The sequence below is a fragment of the Balaenoptera musculus genome, chromosome 3, assembly GCF_009873245.2.
Source record: "Balaenoptera musculus isolate JJ_BM4_2016_0621 chromosome 3, mBalMus1.pri.v3, whole genome shotgun sequence".
NCBI classification, from domain to species: Eukaryota; Metazoa; Chordata; class Mammalia; order Artiodactyla; family Balaenopteridae; genus Balaenoptera; species Balaenoptera musculus.
The window spans coordinates 166,468,617-166,481,458 of record NC_045787.1 but is presented as its reverse complement, the minus strand read 5'-3'; the positions used below and the strand labels follow the sequence as shown (position 1 = coordinate 166,481,458).

The 12,842-nt window shown below is 47.1% G+C and overlaps 1 protein-coding gene across 2 annotated transcripts in view; it reads right to left on the bottom strand.

Moving 5' to 3' along the window:
• Positions 1-12,842, bottom strand: part of MLLT1 (MLLT1 super elongation complex subunit) — a 129,753-nt gene that overhangs the window by 92,377 nt on the left and 24,534 nt on the right. The window lies entirely within an intron of this gene.

Sequence of the window (12,842 nt, the reverse complement as noted above, 5' to 3'; positions counted from 1 at the left end):
TGCTGCTTCCCAGATTAGGGCCAACAGCTGCACACCTGCCCCAACGGACTCCGGTCAGCTCCCTTGGAATCCTTGGTGAAAGACCCTCCTCTGGGGGCCTCAGTCTTCCTGTCTGTGCTATGGAAGGCTAGGCTGGATTGAAGCCATTTCTCTTGGGTAGACAAGACCTCATACACCTAGAGTGTCCCAGCTTCCACCAAAGCATCCCTGAGGGGAGGAATCTGTGGAGTTCTAGGCCTGGGGTCCCCAGTACTGGCTTCCCAGGGCTGTGGAAAGCTCTGGTTTGAGAGTCAGACAGGCCTGAGTTTGAATTCTGAGTTCCTCCTGTTCCTAAGCTGTGTGGCCTTGGGCAAGTGAATGCACCTCTCTGAGCCTCTGCTTTCTTACCTGTAAGATGGGAATAATAATAGTACCTTCCTCTTAGGGCTACTGTGAAGATTTAATGAGCTGATACAGCATTTCCCTAGGAAGAAAATTTTTGGTGATGATGGCCCTGCATTTAGAATCACTGAACTGTGTGTGTGGCAAGAAATCTACTTACTTCCTTTTCAGTTCTCAATAGTTCCAGGAGAGGGGCTCAGTTGGTGCTAATACATGTTTATGCCTCAACATTTAATCCCTTTGTTTGTTAAAAAGCCCTTCAGCAGGCAACAGTATCCAGCTAGACTGTCTTGATATTATTTACATGGTATTTGTTTATTTCATTTTTAAAAATAAATTTATTTATTTATTTTTGGCTGTGTTGGGTCTTTGTTGCTGCACGCGGGCTTTTTTTTTTTTTTTTAATTATTTATTTATTTATTTATTTTTATTTATGGCTGTGTTGGGTCTTCGTTTCTGTGGGAGGGCTTTCTCTAGTTGCGGCGAGCGGGGGCCACTCTTCATCGCGGTGCGCGGGCCTCTCACTGTCGCGGTCTCTCTCGTTGCGGAGCACAGGCTCCAGACGCGCAGGCTCAGTAGTTGTGGCTCACGGGCCTAGCTGCTCCGCGGCATGTGGGATCCTCCCAGACCAGGGCTCGAACCCGTGTCCCCTGCACTGGCAGGCGGATTCTCAACCACTGCGCCACCAGGGAAGCCCTGCACGCGGGCTTTAAGAATTAAAAATGGTTAAGATGGGGCTTCCCTGGTGGCGCGGTGGTTGAGGGTCTGCCTGCCAATGCAGGGGACATGGGTTCGAGCCCTGGTCTGGGAAGATCCCACATGCCTCGGAGCAGCTGGGCCCGTGAGCCACAACTACTGAGCCTGCGCGTCTGGAGCCTGTGCTCCCAACAAGAGAGGCCGCGATAGTGAGAGGCCCGCACACCGTGATGAAGAGTGGCCCCCGCTCGCCCCAACTAGAGAAAGCCCTCGCACAGAAACGAAGACCCGACACAGCCAAAAATAAATAAATTAATTAAAAAAAAAAAGGTTAAGATGGTACATTTCATGTTATGTATATTTTACCACATTTTTTTAAAGTAATTGATTTAGGTTTTTAAAGGGGGTGCTATTTGACAAAATATCTTAAGTAAATAAGAGTTTCGGTCGGGGGTGGATATAGGAAAACCCCGAGGGTCGTCTGTAAATTCGAAACTTGGGAACTATTGAGGTTGTGTAGCCTGAGGCCTCAGCCCAGAGCTGGCACTGAATAAAAAGAGGCTATTAAACCATCATCATCGCCATCATCATCTACAACAGCGGTCCCCAACCTTTTTGGCACCAGGAACCAGTTTCGTGGACCAGTTCCTAACAGGCCGTGGACCACGGCCTGGGGGTTGGGGATCCCTGATCTACAAGGTGTAAAATGCTTCCATGTTCACACTCTTCCAAGTACGCAGAGAGCCGCCTTCGAGAACCTCTGGAGGGATGAGAAAGACGTCACGTTTAGAGGTGACAGAAGTTTCCAGAGCCTGAATTAAAAGCTCGACCTGGCTCTCTACACCCCTAGATCAGCAAAAAACCCACCTGTAGCCATAGCCCTGGCTCCAAATTCCTTCCCCAGGTGGACCAGGAGAGCAAACACACACCACTGGGACTTCCCTGGTGGTCCAGTGGCTAAGACTCCGGGCTCCCAATGCAGGGGGCCCGGGTTTGATCCCTGGTCAGGGAACTAGATCTCACATGCCGCAAGGCAGCTAAAGATCCCATGTGCTGCAACTAAGACCCGGAACGGCCAAATAAAAAAATAAATATTAAAACACACACCCACACCGCCACCGCTGCCACCCCAGCCTCTCCCGGCCCAGCTGGAAGCAGACGGCCTCCTGTGTCCCTCCCTAGTCAAATGTGGGCGAGGACACAGCCATCAGGATCTGGCTCTCCTGGATCTTGCTTAAGGGTTTAGCAGCCGGAAGCAAGGTGGTAACAGGTGCCCACGCCCAGCCCAGCCTGGAGTTTGGGGAATCACCCTGTACTGCCCACGCGCACAGGGGCAACAGGATGGTGAGACAGATGTGTGGGTGCTGAGGGGGTGGTACTCGCCCTCTATCAGCGAGCAGGTATGAAGGGCCAGAGCTTGGGTGGAGGGGTGACGCGTCTCCATGGCCGCTGCAATAAATTAGCACAAACAGTGGCTTGAGACGACACACATTTACTATCGTACGGTTCTGGAGATCAGGAGTTCGGAAGGCGTCCTATGGAGCAAAAACCCAGGTGTGGGCAGGGCTGGCTCCTTCTGGAGGCTCCAGGGAAGAATCCACATCCTGGCTTTCTCTAGCTTCTAGGGGCTGCCTGCATTCCTTGGCTCATGGCCCCTTCCTCCATCTTCAAAGTGCATCATCCGGGACTTCCCTGGTGGCGCAGTGGTTAAGAACCCACCTGCCAATGCAGGGGACACGGGTTCGAGCCCTGGTTCGGGAAGATGCCACATGCCCCGGAGTAACTAAGCCCGTGCACCACAACTACTGAGCCTGCGCTCTAGAGCCCGCGAGCCACAACTACTGAGCCCGCGTGCCACAACTACTGAAGCCTGTGCGCCTAGAGCCCATGCTCCGCAACAAGAGAAGCTACTGCAATGAGAAGCCCAAGTGCAGCAACGAAGACCCATCGCAGACCAAAAAAAAAAAAGAAAAGAAAACCAAAATGCATCATCCGTCCTTTTGATGCCATCATCTTACCCCTTTTCTCTGATCTGGACCTTCTTATAAAGACCCTTGTGATGGGGACTTCCCTGGTGGTCCAGTGGCTAAGACTCCGTGCTCCCAATGCAGGGGGGCTGGCTTCGATCCCTGGTTAGGGAACTAGATCCTGCGTGCCGCAATTAAGACCTGGTGCAGCAGATAAATAAATAAATACATATTAAAATTAAAAAAAGACCCTTGTGATGACACTGGGTCCACGAGGACAATGCGAGACAATATCCTCCTCTCAAGATCCTCCATTCAATGACACCCTTGCCGTGGAAGATGACATATTCCCAGGTTTTGGTAACGAGGATGTGGACATTTGGAGGGAACCAATCATCTACTCACGGAAGAGGGTTAGCGGGCTGGGGGCTGGGGCTGAACTAAATTGAGGTTGAGGTAGACACGAGGATGGAATTGGGGATAAGAATGGGTACAGGGTTGGGAACTGGCCTGGGGATCAGGTTGGGGTGGAGGGTGGAGGCTGAGTTGGGACTGGAGATGAGGCTAAAGGCAGCATTGGAAATGGAAGGCGTTGGGGATGGAAGTGGGGACGGGGACGGGGACATCGTTGGGGGTGAGTTGGAGAACAACGTTGGGATGGGTTTGGGGATGAGGATGGACTTGACAGCACGGTGGGGGATGGGGATGGGGACCTCACCTCATCGGAAGTGAAGCAGCAGATGGGACTTTGTCCATGATGAACATGGGCATCTCACCCCAGATCAGCTCCCATAGGGCTTGAAGGGGTGGGAGGTAGATGCCAGTGGGGCGGTGAGGAGGCTGACAAAGAGCTGACAAGAGAAAATGAAACTCGCTGATAATCTTACAGTCCAGAGGTAACAGCTGTTAATATTGGGTTAGCGTTAGGGTTTTTGGCTTAAACAATCATTAGTATTATTTTTTTTTTTTTTACAAAGATTTGGGTGTCGTTGTATGTCGTTCCTAATTTTTTCACTTAAAATGTCATTAACAGCCTTCCATATTTTGAAGCCTTCTTCACTATAATTCTTTTAAGTTTTATTCCTACTTTTAACCATGGGAAAATACACAGAACATAACACTTGCCATCTTAACCGTTTTTAAGTGTACAGCTCAGTGGCATTTAGTACATTCACATTGTTGGACAACCATCCCCACCATCCACCTCCAGGACTCTCCATCTTGTAAAAATGAAACTCTGTCCCCCTCCCCCAGCCCCCGGCCCCCACCATCTACTTCCTGTGTGCATGAATTGGACTCCTCTAGGACCTCCTATAAGTGGAATCATTTAGTACTTGTCTTTTTTTGGTGTCTGGCTTATTTCACTGAGCATCATGTCATCATCAGAATTCATGTTAGCTGTTCCTCTTTACTTTCCGAGATGTGGCTACTAGAAAATTTTAAGTTGCACATGTAGGTCACATAAGATTTCTACCAGACAGTGCTGGGCTAATGTTTATTAGCAGTTCTAATCACTGTGCTAAGCATTATCTCATTTCATTGTCTCAGATACCTCAGGAGCTCCAGGGTGCAGAACTAAACCTGGGTCTCCAAAGTAACTGTTCTGGGACTTCCCTGGTGGCACAGTGGTTAAGACTCCGAGCTCCCAACGCAGGGGGCCCAGGTTCGATCCCTGGCCAGGGAACTAGATCCCACATGCATGCCACAACTAAGAGTTCGCATGCCACAACTAAGGAGCCCGCAAGCCACAACTAAGACCTGGTGCAACCAAATAAAAAAAAAAAAAGGAAAAACAAAAAACAAAAACAAGTAACTGTTCTTAGGGAATTCCCTGGTGGTCCAGTGGTTAGGACTTGGTGTTTCCACTGCCAGGATCCAGGTTTGATCCCTGGTCAGGGAACTAAGATCCAGCAAGCTTCATGGTGTGGCGAAAAAACAAAACAAAACAAAGTAACTGTTCTTTTTTTTTTTTTTTTTTAAGCTGACTCTTTTTTTTTTCACGTTCTTTTATTTATTTTATTTATGACTACTGTGTTGAGTCTTCGTTTCTGTGTGAGGGCTTTCTCTAGTTGCGGCAAGTGGGGACCACTCTTCATCGTGGTGCGCGGGCCTCTCACCATCGCGGCCTCTCTTGTTGCGGAGCACAGGCTCCAGACGCGCAGGCTCAGTAATTGTGGCTCACGGGCCCAGTTGCTCCGTGGCATGTGGGATCTTCCCAGACCAGGGCTTGAACCCGTGTCCCCTGCATTGGCAGGCAGATTCTCAACCACTGCGCCACCAGGGAAGCCCAAAGTAACTGTTCTTAATCACCAAGGTCCCTGCCCCTCAAATGGGTGATGTGCCTTCCCACTTCACAGAGGAGAGAACGGAGGCTCTCAAAGGTTGAAGTGACCTGCCCCAGAGTCACACACAAGGAGGAGACAATGTTCCCCAAAGTGTGGGACATGCACTCCTTTATGGCCTTAAAGAACATTGGATCCCATTATGAGAAAGTTAGTATTTTATTTTTGGCCTCACCATGTGGCATGCGGTATCTTAGTTCCCTGACAAGGGATCAGACCCATGCCCCCTGAAATGGAAGCGTGCAGTCTTAACCACTGGACCACCAGGGAAGTCCCAAGACAGTATCTTCTGATGTCTCTTTCTGGCTGATTCAGCCAATGAGAAAAGCTCAGTTGGATGCTAGTGTATCTTCAGAGCCTCTCTAACAATTCTTGGTCTCCCCTTCTGGGCTAGAAATTTAATATCACCTTTTGGCTTCTCCGTATTGATTTTTTAAAACAGCGTGATTGACAGCCACTACGGAGAACAGTATGGAGGCTCCTTAAAAACTTAAAATAGAACTACCATATGATCCTGCAATCCACTCCTGGGCATATATCTGGAGGGAACTCCAATTCCAAAAGATGCATGCACCCCAATGTTCATTGCAGCACTATTTACAATAGCCAGGATATGGAATCAACCTAAATGTCCATCAACAGAGGAATGGATAAAGAAGATGTGGTATACAGATATACAATGGAATATTACTCAGCCATAAAAAAGAATGAGGGACTTCCCTGGTGGTCCAGTGGTAAAGAATCTACCTTCCAATGCAGGGGACGTGGACTCAATCCCTGGTCGGGGAACTAAGATCCCACTTGCCACGGGGCAACTAAGCCCACGTGCCACAACTACTGAGCTTGTGTGTCTCAACTAGAGAGCCCTAGTGCTGCAAACTATAGAGCCCATGCACTCTGGAGCCCATGCACCACAACTAGAGAAGAGAAAACCTGCACGCCACAACTAGAGAGAAGCCCGAATGCCACAACAAAGAGCCCGTGTGCCACAACGAAAAGATCCCATGTGCCTCAATGAAGATCCCGTGTGCTTGCAACTAAGACCAGACACAACCAAAATAAATAAATAAATAAATAAATAAATAAAATATTTTTTAAAAGTATGAAATAATGCCATTTACAGCAACAGGGATGGACCTAGAGATTATCACAAGTGAAGTAAGCCAGACAAAGACAAATACTATATGATATTGCTTATATGTGGAATCTAGAAAACATACTTATGGTTACCAAAGGGGAAAGGGGAGAGGGATAAACTAGGAGTTTAGGATTAACAGATACACACTACTATATATAAAATAGTTAAACAAAAAGACCTACGGTATAGCACAGGGAACTATACTCAATATTTCATAATAACCTATAAGGGAAAAGAATATACATATATATATACATATATCTGAATCACTGTGCTGTACATCTGAAACTAACACATTTTATTTTATTTTATTTGTTATTTTTTATTTTTAAAAATAAATTATTTATTTATTTATTTTTGGCTGCATTGGGTCTTCGTTGCTGCGCGTGGGCTTTCTCTAGTTGCAGTGAGTGGGGGCTACTCTTCGTTGCAGTGCATGGGCTTCTCATTGTGCTGGCTTCTCTTGTTGCAGAGCACAGGCTCTAGGCACTCGGGCTTTCAGTAGTTGTGGCACACGGGCTCAGTAGTTGTGGCACACGGGCTCAGTAGTTGTGGCTCGCGGGCTCTAGAGTGCAGGCTCAGTAGTTGTGGCGCACTGGCTTAGTTGCTCCGGGGCACCTGGGATCTTCCCGGACCAGGGCTCGAACCCGTGTCCCCTGCATTGGCAGGCAGATTCTTAATCACTGTGCCACCAGGGAAGTCCCAAGCATTTATTTTTGTTTTGTTTTGTTTTGGGGTTCTTCATTTAATAATTAGGTTTTTAAAAAATATATATATGGCACATACAAAGCTTGACCAAGAGCTCACAATCATGAAAATTGAAATCAGTGCAATTTAAATTTCTAAGACATATTTTAACAGTACAGTTTTTTAAAAAAGAAAAGCAACTTACTATCAAAAATTTAAAAATACAAGAAAATATGAGGACCCTAACTACCCAGATATATCCTCAGTATTATTAGCATTTTGGCCTTTAACTTCCCTTTCTTGAGATGTGTGTGTGTGTGTGTGTGTGTGTGTGTGTGCATATACACTAGTATAAGCTTTTAGAGTTGCTTTCTACTTGCTTACTTTTCTAGCTTTCCATTTAGGGGAGCAATGTAAAACTGCCTCCTGAAATAAATGTATGTAATTACGTTTTTGAAAAGTCAGTTCATTTAAAGATGATGTTTAAATAAATCGTGGTTACAGGTGCAGAGGGGCAAAAATTTAAAGTCTGAAAATGCCCAAGGCCCTGAAAGACATGACTGGGCAATTGGTGAACTTTGAATACGCACTGTTTATTAGATAATACTATTATGTCTGTGGAAATTTTCTGAATTTGGTAAATGAATCGTGGTTACGTAAGAGAGTGGCCTAGTTCTTAGGAGATACATGCTTAAATATTTAGGGGTGAAGGGACACGATGCTCACAAGCTGCTTTGAAATAGTTCTTCAAAAACGGGGGTGGGGGGGGCTTCCCTGGTGGCGCGGTGGTTGAGAATCTGCCTGCCAATGCAGGGGACACGGGTTCGAGTCCTGGTCTGGGAAGATCCCACATGCCGCGGAGCAACTGGGCCCGTGAGCCACGATTACTGAGTCTGCGCGTCTGGAGCCTGTGCTCCTCAACAAGAGAGGCCGCGACAGTGAGAGGCCCGCGCACCGCGATGAAGAGTGGCCCCCGCTTGCCGCAACAAGAGAAAGCCCTCGCACAGAAACGAAGACCCAACACAGCCAAAAATAAAAATAAATTAAAAACAAAATAGAGAGGGGGGAGGGGAAAATGGCAAAATGTTAGTGATTGGTAAATTTGGGTGAAAGGTACTCCGCAGTTCATTGAACTCTTCTTGCAACTTTTCTGTTGCAACAGAAATGTTTCAAGATAAAAAGTTTTTCTTTTTAAGTTGGCAAATTAAGGGAATTCCCTGGTGGTTCAGTGGTTAGGACTCCATGGTCTCACTGCCGAGGGCCTGGGTTCAATCCCTGGTCGGGGAACTAAGATCCTGCAAACTGTGTGGCGTGGCCAGAAAAGAAAAAAAAATTAAAAATAAAGTTGGCAAATTAAAAGCATTGGTGAGAATGAGAAGCAAGGAAACGCTCATCCCTCACTGAGAGAAATGTGAGGTGGGCAACCATTTCGGAAAACAATTTAACATGATCTAATATATTACTGGGCAGGGTCAGTCAATTGCTGGAATAAGAAAATACAGCAGATCTCGGTATCTTAAGAGTGAAAGCTTATTTCTTACATAAACTAAGTCCACTGAGTGTGTGCTTCTACCCTGGAAGGCAGTCTGTCAAGTGGTCCAGGCTCCTTCCATCTGTGATGCCTCCATTCCCAACATGTGGCTTCCACCCGCCCGGCATGTAGCTTTCAGAGCAGCCCTAGCAGGAAAGGACAGCATAAGGAAGACACACTGTATCCTTAACCATCTCAGTCCCAGAGCACACCTCACTTTGGCGTACTTTCTATTGGTCAAAACAAGTCATATGACCTCAACTAGCTGCAAGGGAAGCTGGGAAATGTAGTCTCTGGCACAGCAGCTGCTCCCCAGGAACAACCTTGCCCGGTGGAAAGGGAGCTTGAATCTTTGTGACACGTCCAGTAAAGCTGAAAATGAATGGATCCTACGATTGGGAACTCCCTTCCCAGATTTACGTCCCCCTGAGAAACTCTGACACGTGGATCCCGATTTCATGTACAAGATTATTCAGAGCAGCCCTGCTAGCCATAGCAAAACCCTGGAATATTCCTGAACTGCAGACTAGATGAATAAATGGTGGGTTAGTCATTCAATGGATGACACATAAAGTAATGAACAGCAGGGACATGCATTAATGAGAATGACTCCCAACAAGATCGTGCTGGGCCAAAACAAAAACAAAAGAAAGAAATTAAACCATGTCATAAAGCAGTATATCTGTTTATAGAATGATTTAAAAAAAAAAGTAAGGCTACATTCAACAAATAGTATTTAGGGCAGGGCTGCTACCCAGCAGGCACACCCTTGTATGAATGTGCCAGTTGATAAAATATGGCAAAACTGGTTGGTAGGTAGCCGCTGCTCCCAGCCTCCCTCACTCCAGCACATTCCTGAGCACCCTGGCTTTGCCCCTGTGACCCTACGGACTTCTTCACGACCCAGCAGCTAAAGGGTTAAGATCTGGCCAATATTTTTAATGTTGCCTTAGGTTTAGGGGGACATGCATATGTGATAAAATGCTTTAAAAAAAAAAAAAAAAAGCAAAGGAATGGTGAACACCAAATCCAGAGAAGTGGTCACCTCAGAGGGGGGAAAGGGGGGGTTGCACCTTGTAAGAGTCGCACTGGGTTTTCATTGGGGTCAGTGTGTGTTGTGAACCGTTTCTGCTTCACCCACACCCTGAAGTGGCCTCAAAGTTTCAAAAACTCCATCACAATAGCTTTCTAACGTGGCTTAACTCCATTATTCGTTTGGAAAAGGGTTGCGAGATAACATGCAGGATGCCCAATTAAATTTGAATTTCAGATAAACAGTGAATAATTTTTAGCATGAGTGTGTCCTCTATATCTCATGGGATGGACTTACACTAAAACATGATTCCTTGTGTATCTGAAATTCACATCGAAATGGGCATTCTGCATTTTTCTTTGCTCAATCTGACAACTAACTTGGAAGTATCTCCTTAACCAAACCTCTGTCCTGTTCCTCCCTCAAATGAGAAAGTTCTGTGAAATGTATCTTTCAGTGCCTTGTCTTCCGAAATCCATTAACCCCCAATGGTTATTCTGAGATTAACCTTTTTCGCACACCTTCTGTTATTCATCTGCAGGGGAATGGTGACAAAACTGGGGAGACATATTGCCAGCTGGGATTTCTGCCAGATTTTAAGGTTCAAAAGATTCAGACTTGTAAATCTAGCCCCAAAGGCCAACGTTTCTCTCCAGCATCAAAGCTGAGATCACTGTGGTCCACAGGGAGAGACTCTGCCTGTCCCTTCCCAGCCCCCTCTCAAAGGCTGGGTTATGGGTTAAATTGTGCCCCTCCCCCCAGAATGTAAGTTGGTTCAGCCACTATGGAGAACAGTATGGAGGTTCCTCAGAAAACTAAAAATAGAGCTACCGTATGATCCAGTGATCCCACTCCCGGGCATATATCCAGACAAAACTCTAATTCAAAAAGATCCATGCACCCCAGTGTTCACGGCAGCACTATTCACAATAGCCAAGATGTGGAAGCAACCTAAGTGTCCATCGACAGAGGAGTGGATAGAGAAGATGTGAGAGATATATATATGTATATATCTCACAGAAATTATCACATGTCTATAAGCTAATGGCAATAATGGAGAAGAGAGGGGACATCTGCTGTTATGAGAGAAAGCAGAGACTTGTTAGAGCGATGGCCTCGAGTGGAATGGAATCCAGGGCGTAGGTGGAAAGTTGACCTTGGCTGGGAGCACAGACAGCTCCGTCACAATAACAAAGAAGAAGGTAATGCTGACAGCCCAGATGAAGGGACATGGGTAGGTGTTCTGGGATGCCGTGGAAGTTCTCTTCTGTGGCTTTGTTTTCGCAGAAGGTAGGAGGTGAGGTCCAGAGCTGAGAGTCAGGAGGAAGGGGGAGGCTTGAGGGGAGATGGAAGGGTAGGACATTAGCCTATGAGAGAGTTGGTGAGTGAAGGGACTGGGGGATGTGGTAGTGCTGAGCAGCGGATTAGAGGTCTAGAGTCTCAAGGGAGACCAGTCGGCACGGCTGTGTGCGAGACTGCCCAGGTACAGGTGAGGAGTGGATGGAGGGTTGGCTTTAACTAAGTCCGGTCAGATCAATGGGATGAAGGAAGAGATAGAGGAGGGGGTTGAGGGTATATGTGAAGGAGGGATTGTAATGACAGACCATGGCTCTAAAGTGGGTGAGGGCACAGGAGAATGGGGCAATGATCCATGGATGACAGGTTCTAGCAGAGCTAAAGGATTGCTTGAACAGGAACACCAAAAGGAGTGAGATGGAAAGAAAAGAAGTGTGGGTCAATGAGTGGAGTGTTTGAGAATACGGAAAGGGATGCAATTTCTGTACACGTCAAGGTCTAAAATAAGACCATGAGAGCTGGAGGCTGAGGTAGAGGGGAGGACGAGGTCACTGGGAGAGAATAGTTGAAGGATTTGAAAGTCACACACCCGGAAGGATCATCAAACTCCGTGGTTCTCCATCAAGGGCGAGTCTGCCCCCTGGGGGACACTTGATCACATCTAGAGACATTTTTGGTTGTCACACTTAGGGGTGGTGGGTTTTCTACTGGCATTGGGTGGGTAGGGGTCAGGGACGTTGTTCAAAATCCCACAATGCACAGGGCAGACCCCACAAGCAAGAATGACGTGGCTCCAAATGTCAACAGTGCCAAAGTTGGGAAACCCTGGCCCACGTGGATACTGAAGTCACTAAGAATTATGCCCAGAGGAGTTTTCAAGAAAAGAACCAGGGGCTTCCCTGGTGGCACAGTGGTTGAGAATCTGCCGGCCAATGCAGGGGACACGGGTTCGAGCCCTGGTCTGGGAAGATCCCACATGCCGCGGAGCAACTGGGCCCGTGAGCCACAACTACTGAGCCTGCGCGTCTGGAGCCTGTGCTCCGCAACAAGAGAGGCCGCGATAGTGAGAGGCCCGCACACCGCTTTGAAGAGTGGCCCCTGCTTGCTGCAACTACAGAAAGCCCTCGCACAGAAACGAAGACCCAACACAGCCATAAATAAATAAATTTTTTAAAAAAGAAAAGAACCAGAAGGGAAAATAGTACAGAAGGGGGTGACCTGAGGGTTGATGGACAAAGCAGCAAGGACAGGTAGTAGAAAGAATTGTTTGATGGCCTGAGATTCGAAGCTGCAGAGTTTGAGGGGAGAGTTAGGCGCAATGATGGGGCAAAGACACCCACTTCATCACAAGAGGCACAAAAGTGCAAAGAGTCAGAGAAAAAATAGCCACGACTTAAGAGCTTCCGGTCCTTGGGAAAGAGCCAGGCATCTGTTAGGGCGAGAAGGTAAAGAGAATGATCTCTGAAGACATTGAGAATACAGGGAATTTTGCTTATGAAGGACCATGACTTCTGGCACAACTGAAGCATCTCAAGATTTGAGGAGGACCATTTAAGAAATGAAAAGGCACGCCATTAACTGAAGGTATTTGGAATACATATATCTGACAAAGGGCTTATTGCCAGAACACATAAAGAACCCTTACAACTCAATAAGAAGAAGACAAGGGAATTCCCTGGTGGTCCAGTGGTTAGGACTCCACACTTCCACTGCAGGGGGCATGAGTTTGATCCCTGGTCAGGGAACTAAGATCCCACAAGCCACCTGGAGC